We start from the raw sequence: 8,336 nt of genomic DNA on the forward strand, positions 1-8,336 counted from the left end.
CCAAACAAAGTAGTTTCGCTTTCACAACGAAGCACACAGCGCCTTCACGACATGGCAGCGGCGGCAACAATACTACAGCGAGAATAAAAGTTATGCCTTCTTTCTTTGCGTGAACATTTGGGCGGCGTTATGCAAATCTTCCCAGATAGTGACGTAGGCATGTGGGGGCGTGTTAGAACGAGCCGTTTTAGGTAGGTGTGGCTGACTCTTAACTTTTATAAAGAATATCTCTTTGGATTTGAGACTTTAGTCTTTGCAACTTTACAGATCTTCTTTATGCACCAAGAGCTTGTAACACTCCAAAGAGAAAGGAAAAATTGAAATCGCATCATATGACTCCTTTAAGGAGACAAAACTATTCAACTATTCAGTGTAGTGTTTAGAAAGCTAGAAAGTCTAAACTTCGTACTTGTTGCATCTCCCAGGAAACTATGAAAAAAAAAGGTTGACATCTAGAGTTTTTTTTTTTTGTCATGTTACCAAAAAGAACAAGAAAATTAGAATCAGATACTGTGGAAGTGGAAGGTGCAGATAAGACAGAAAAGGGTACAGTTGTGGAAGGCAGAGGAGGAGATGGAATGGTGGAAGAAAGAAATATAGAAATGGATGACAAAGAGCTAGAAAGAAGTGAAGAAGCAGAAGAAATCCAGCATGAAGTGAGTGGAGAGGTGGAAGAGAGAGGGCTAAGAGAGGCAGAGAGCTCAGACATTGAAAGAGAGGAGAGAGAGCTTGAAACACCAGCACCCTGTGTCTCAGGTGCCCATGGTATGTTGTGTTCATTGTGCCTTAAATTTTGTTTGTTTTTACATCAATAAAAAATAGGCAAAACATATTTGATTTATATAACCTATAACCATTTAAAGGACCATACCTCTATAGACATTTAACCTTACTATTCATGGTTACAGTCAATGCTTTTTATTAGATACTGGACTGGTGAGATCTTTAAAAACATTTAGACAAAGGTTGCTGCAGTTAAATTTAACACCGGTGTTAAATGTCGGTTTCGTATCGTAGCATTTGAATATAAGTGATTTTTATTAGACTTTAAAATATTTTTGTCTTCTTGATATATCAAGGAGGTCTAAAGGCCCGACCCAGCCAAAACTATATAACTTCCCAAAGAAGACCTTTCCAGGCGGAGCTTCCGTGCTGATTGGTACCAAACACATCCATGGCTTGAATACTTACAGTCTAGAGATGCCTGCTACTGTTTTGCATGTAGACATTTTTCTCTCCCTGTTGCTCCAAAGAGTGATTTTTCCTCCTTTGAGGGGTACAGTAATTGGAAGGCGGCTACATTTAAAGATATAGGGTTTTTCTTCTCGTGCCAAATCTGAGAACTATGTAAACACAATGGTAGCATGGGCAGAGAACAAAAAGATGGGAGAAAAAATTACCTCACTGTTGGGTGTCATGGATGAACATTACCAGAAAAAGGTAAAAGAGAATCGAAAATACATCAAAACATTGTACAAGTAAAACCATCTAGAATGAAATACTGGCTTGTCTGTCAGAAATGGTAAAAGAGGAAATCATGCAAGAAGTTAAAGAGAGTGGACAATTTTCTGTGATCGTAGATGAGACTAAAAAGAGCAAATGTCAATTGTTCTGAGATACTGTTTCCATGGTCTGATTTATGAGAGCTTTCTAGAATTTCAAGAGGCAGAAAAGCTTGATGCTGCTGGCTTAACTGAGAAAATAATTGGCTGTTTGGAGATGTATGGTTTGGAGTACAAGAAAAATCTTGTAGGTCAGGGGTACAATGGGGCAGCTGTAATAAGTGGGGCCCATTCAGGTGTTCAAGCGAGAATAAAAGCAGTGGCCAAGCTTGCATTTTATGTGCACTGCAGTGCACACTGTCTCAATCTGGTCATAGTAGATGACGTCAAAAATGTACCAGACACTGACAATTTATTTTCTTTGTTGGAAAGACTTTGTGTTCTTTTCTGGAACCTATGTCCATCAAAAATGGCTTGAAGTACAGCGGAACATATATGATGGTGTATCAAGGGAGATCCAGCGAATTAGACCTGTTTCACACATACTCCGTCTGCAGTGCGTCTGCGTTGCATTTTTTTACGCACCCATGTTAACGAATTAGAGCTTTCACACTGCACGCGGTTGCGGTCCGTCAGTGGGTTCCAGGAGCAGCGCGTCTGCAGCAGTGCAGCGATCGTTTACGCACCGAGTCTATTTTTGCTGTGCTGCACACGCTGAATTGAAGTGACAGTGCTTTGTTCGCGGTAAAAATGAACATGGATTGAAACGGAAATGTAGTAATTTCACAATAAATGGATATAATTAAAGTCTACTGTGTTTCACAGGCTTTTTGGATAGGTTTAAAACAAAGAAAAGTGCACTTTTAGATAAACAAGGCAACATGTGCACTTGTGTCTTGTGGAGGTAGGAAACAAAGTTCTTTAAGACCCGCGGGACTGTTTGTAATAAAGATTTAAATGTAAAAGGCACGAGAGCCGACTGTTTCTGTCAGAGGTAAGTTTTAATTGAAAATATTTGTGATAACCTAATACAAGAAAAGTAGGCTATATGCTGTGTTCAAATGTGTTTCCACTTGCTTGAGCAACTTAATATACAAATCTAGAAGCCAAATGCATTTAATACGTTGTTTATATTAATTGAGTTTAAATGTGAATATGTCTATGAAAGATTTTGTAACTGTACTGTGATAAAAGAGGATCACAATGCTGAAAAAGCACTTTCAGTATAGGCTAACAACGTTTGGATTTGAAATAAAAATAATAGATAAATTTTGTGTTTATGGTAGGGTGACCATACATGCCATTTTCCCAGGACGCGTCCTGGCCAGGATTTCTATATTGCCTAAAATATCTAGGTTTTGGCTTTGTTTGCGTGTGCAGACTGATCGGTGTATGACATCAAAATACCTCGAGAGCATTTTGAAAGCATAAGGAACCGTCTGTATGGTATTTTGATGTCATACACCGATCGGTCTGCACACGCAAACAAAGCCAAAACCTGCTTGATTAGTAATATGCATTGCTAAGAACTTCATTTGGACAACTTTAAAGGCGATTTTCTCAATATTTTTATTTTTTGCACCCTCAGATTCCAGATTTTCAAATAGTTGTCAGCCAAATATTATCTCATCTATCCTAACAAACAATACATCAATGGAAAGCTTATTTATTCAGCTTTCAGATGATGTATATAAAACTCAATTTCGAAAAATTGACCCTTATGACTGGTTTTGTGGTCCAGGGTCACATATGCCTGCAACTGTACACCAAAGTTATTTGATGATTTAATAGACTGCTGGTCATAACCTTGTTACACCAAAATTTGTGATTTAGTTTTTAATTCATCCAAATTTGTTAAAAAAGTAGAGATACTTGGGTACTTGAGCTAAAGACTTTTGCTGCTTTACTTGCACTAAAATTATTGATTTTGTTTTTATGTTTCATCTAAGATATTTGAAGATTTTAAAGAGTTATTTTGTTGCTCTTGTTGCACAGAATACTGTGATTTTTTTTTTCATTTTTGAAGATATTTCCTGGTGATTTAAATGTGGTTTCTGTGTTTTTGACTGGGTCGACCGATATATCGCCAAGGCCGATATTTGGCATTTTTCAAATACCGCATCGGCCGATAAGTTTTTCTGCTTGGCTGATGTGTTCGAGGCGGGACTTTTAGTTTGACGTCGCGGCAGCGCCTGAGCACACAGTGCTCACATTCTCCTTTTTGTTCGCTGTCTTCCTTCAGTTCTGTCTAATATAGATAGAAGTCTATCTAATAATCAGATAGAACTGTTAAACAAAGGAATTAAAATGTATACAAAAAAGTATTATAACGATTGCTTTAATATTATGTAAAAGAAAGGCAAACATTATAGTTTCTCATTTGCCGTCAGCATTCAGCAAATACGCATTTATATAATTTAAACAAATCTTTGAATGACTAATGAACATTTAATTTCACAAACCTTGCAGACTTAGTCGAATCTAGTTGAGATCTTGTGAAGTGTGCATGTGTATCCGGCATGATCGCGTGTTCTCTGTGTGACGGTCGGTCTGTGCAAATTGAATGCGGACAGGAGGAGAGTTCTGCTTGACTGGAGACGCGGGATCGACATAGATAGAAGTCTATCTAATAATCAGATAGAACTGTTAAACAAAGGAATTAAAATGTATACAAAAAAGTATTATAACGATTGCTTTAATATTATGTAAAAGAAAGGCAAACATTATAGTTTCTCATTTGCCGTCAGCATTCAGCAAATACGCATTTATATAATTTAAACAAATCTTTGAATGACTAATGAACATTTAATTTCACAAACCTTGCAGACTTAGTCGAATCTAGTTGAGATCTTGTGAAGTGTGCATGTGTATCCGGCATGATCGCGTGTTCTCTGTGTGACGGTCGGTCTGTGCAAATTGAATGCGGACAGGAGGAGAGTTCTGCTTGACTGGAGACGCAGGATCGACAAACTTTAAACTCTTGATTTGAAATTATGCTGCACTTTATGCATTTGCCCACTGTTATATTCATGTCATTTTCATTGCGTGCTGTATGTAAAACGAGTGTTACCTTGGCTTTATTTGAAATTATATATATATACCCAGTCAGCAAATTTCCTTTGGCGTGGATCTGGCCCATATCAACAGCTAAAGTGTGGCCCAGATTAGTTTGTGTTCGCCGGCCCAAAACTGGTCCACATCTTTTTAGCCAGAACTGAACCAAAACAGTGCCATAACCCAACCCAAATGTCATCATCCCTTCCCTTTAAAACTCTTTTCTACTAGTTACAGCCGGTTATAAAGTGAAATAAACACGCTCGTGTCATGTAATCTCAATCAGTTTTGCAACCGCGGAAAAATGCAAATAAAACAGCATTACCTTTACCGCAGGCAAGTCATTCAGTGTCCACAGCTTGTTGCTAGAAAATTGCAATGTGCACATGTGCAGTTTATATGTTTGCATAGTTTTTTTTTTTTTAGTGTTGGTTATTGTATCTAGAAATAAATATTAATTTAATTTAATAGATTGGGCTCTGTTGTTAAATGCAGCCTTTAATATTTAAGTAATGTGCTCTAATGGGAATTATGCTGCACTTTATGCATTTGCCCACTGTTATATTCATGTCATTTTCATTGCGTGCTGTATGTAAAACGAGTGTTACCTTGGCTTTATTTGAAATTATATATATATACCCAGTCAGCAAATTTCCTTTGGCGTGGATCTGGCCCATATCAACAGCTAAAGTGTGGCCCAGATTAGTTTGTGTTCGCCGGCCCAAAACTGGTCCACATCTTTTTAGCCAGAACTGAACCTAAACAGTGCCATAACCCAACCCAGAGTGAGCCAAATAATAAAAACAGATGTGGCTGATATATGGACCTTATATGGTATTCTTATATGGCTGAGTTCTGTAAAGGGCTGATGGCCCTTATGTGGCCCACATGTGGCTGATAAACCAAATGCCATTATTTAACCATATTTACACCACACCTATTTTATTTTATTTTTTTAAATACCCATTACACAGTAAATCTTAAACGCAAAAATGGATTCACACTAATTTTTAAAATGTTTATTGTATAATTTTAATAACAGAATTAAAATACAGAACATAACAGAAGTGTGCTATTTCACAAATTGATACTTTTAGTAAGTCTCGCCAGTCTTTCTCACTCACAGTCTGTCAGGAAAAAGAAGAGAAAAAAGAACATTAGTATATCATAATTAGTATCACACGTTAGATATTATTTCAAGATAAGCACATAAATTAGTGTAAATCAGCACTGCACACATTCTTTTCTATCACCCAAGACATGAGTGCCTTTTTAAATTAGGAACATTTTAGCTACATTAATAACGGGCTATTTTTAGACATAATACTTAATTATATACATAATATTAATTAAAACATTAGTGTAATTGTACCTCCGTTTTGAAGTCACAGTTTCATACATTTTTGGTACAGCAGGGGGAGAAAACATACAATTGCTTTTTTTTGTTTTAAATAAACAGTGATTTACTGAACAATTTATGGCTCTGCCTTTAAATAAACTCAATTATAATTACAATTTTCTTAAGAATAAAAAATCTATCTTAGCTAATGCTATACAACAGGGAGCCCTATAAGAGCACAATACTAAAATATTAAAGGCTGCATTTAACAACAGAGCCCAATCTATTAAATCAAATTTCTATTTATTTTTAGATACAATAATCAACACACACAAAAAAAAAAATTGTATGCAAACATATAAACTGCACATTGCAATTTTCTAGCAACAAGCTGTGGACACTGAATGACTTGCCTGCGGTAAAGGTAATGCTTTTTTATTGGCATTTTTCCACGGTTGCAAAACTGATTGAGATTACATGACACGAGCGTGTTTATTTCGCGTTATAACCGGCTGTAACTAGTAGAAAAGAGTTTTAAAGGGACGGGATGATGATATTTGGGTCGGGTTATGGCAGTGTTTTGGTTCAGTTCTGGCTAAAAAGATCTGGACCAGTTTTGGGTCGGCAAACACGAACTAATCTGTGCCACACTTTAGCTGTTGATATGATCCAGATCCGCGCCAAAGGAAATTTGCAGCGGTCATTATTTGTGAAAAATGCTTTGTCTTTTAAAGTATAATAAGTATGTTTATTTTACACAATTATTTTTAATCAATTTTCAAATGATTTCAAATTTCTTTAATATCAATTAAAATAAATAAAATTATATCGGCCATCCTGGTTTCCAAGATATCGGCATCGGCTGTCAAAAAACCCATATCGGTCGATGTACTTCCGGGTTCGTTCAAGTTTCGGAGAGTTTTTTTCGATCGTGGCTCTTCATGACGTAGACGAGGGTGGAACTCCTTATATGGGCATTTTTCCCAGAAGAGCGTGCACACGCATCGACCAGAGTGAGAGCGAGATCGTGCCCATCAACGCGCTTCATCCGGCGGCAGCGCTGCTGCAAACAAAGTTTGTTTTTCCGGGGCAGCAACGGAGTTTCACAAGTGTGTTTGTTGACGAACTTTTTATAAACAAGGCCCAGTTCGACGCTGGATTTGCACACCGTTTGATACTGAAAGATGGAGCGGTCCCAGCTATAAAAGAGTCTGTTTTGTTGGCATTCGGTGCCCAAGTGCTCGTCACACTTTAGTGAGCACCTACAGGAGCTCGGCTTTTTCCGGAGAGAATCGTAAAGCTGTATCTTTTTTTTATAAATATGATAAAACTAAAGACTTTTTGGAGATATGAAGGATGCAGTACTACTCTATAGGTACTCAAGATTAACATGAGATTGGGTGAAACTGTGTGTGTTATGCCCCCTTTAAGTAAAGCAATACTTGATAGATTGAGGCTTTGTATCTATATATAATCTGTATTGTTTGTCATGCTTAGTAAATTAAACTTGGCATAGACCGAAACCAGCAACAGGTTTGCATAGAATTCAAGAAACATAAATTAAATATACCTTACCATCTAATTTAATTTATGTCTTTCCAATCCAGATATCAGGTTCAAGTAAAGTAAATCACACATCAGTCTTTATTTAATTTTTAATGATCAATATAAAAATGTGCGCCCCAGTCTATACACCAAATAATGTATCATTCCTTGAATCCACAAGAACCATGCAAGCATGCTTGCTTCAGTGTTGCCACCCCTCATAATTCTCATGCCACCCTATAAATAATTGACCAAATGATCAGTGAGAGCAGAACGAATGTGTCACACGTTTTAAACTCAACAAAATGGTAAAATACATATATCAAGAGCATGCTCACAGATGAAAACAGAGAACAAAACAGCATTGGATGAAGTGGATTAGAGCCCTGCACGGGCCTCAAATATAGGCCCTAGCCAGTCTTTTTTTCCCCTTTTCCCAAAAAAGCTTATACTACTGTTTCAGCTATTAAAATAGTTCAGTTTTGTATGTAATGGAAAAGTGATTATATTTCGTTTCGTTTTTATAAAGTTAATTTAGAAAAAACGTTTGGAGCATTTTTTGTTCATTAAATGTAGTTTTTTTTATATATATATATAAAGTTAATTTAGAAAAACGGTTGGAGCATTTTTTGTTCGTTAAATGTAAGTTGTTTTTTTTTGTTTGTTTTTTTTAAGTAAAGACTAGGGATGCTCCGATCAGGATTTTTGCTGCCGATACTGAGTACCGATTTCTTGTCATTGTGATCGGCCGATTCTGATGCTTCAAGCTTTATATAGACGGTTTCATCGGGCACACGCGCCTGGCCCGAAGTTTACTTCCAGTCTTTGTTTGTTTATCAGTCTGGCTATGGCGCCGGCTACAAACGCAGTTAAAGTTAAGGTGATGAGTAGACTGC

This window comes from Sinocyclocheilus anshuiensis, unplaced genomic scaffold (assembly GCF_001515605.1).
Source record: "Sinocyclocheilus anshuiensis isolate Anshui unplaced genomic scaffold, SAMN03320099.WGS_v1.1 scaffold607, whole genome shotgun sequence".
NCBI classification, from domain to species: Eukaryota; Metazoa; Chordata; class Actinopteri; order Cypriniformes; family Cyprinidae; genus Sinocyclocheilus; species Sinocyclocheilus anshuiensis.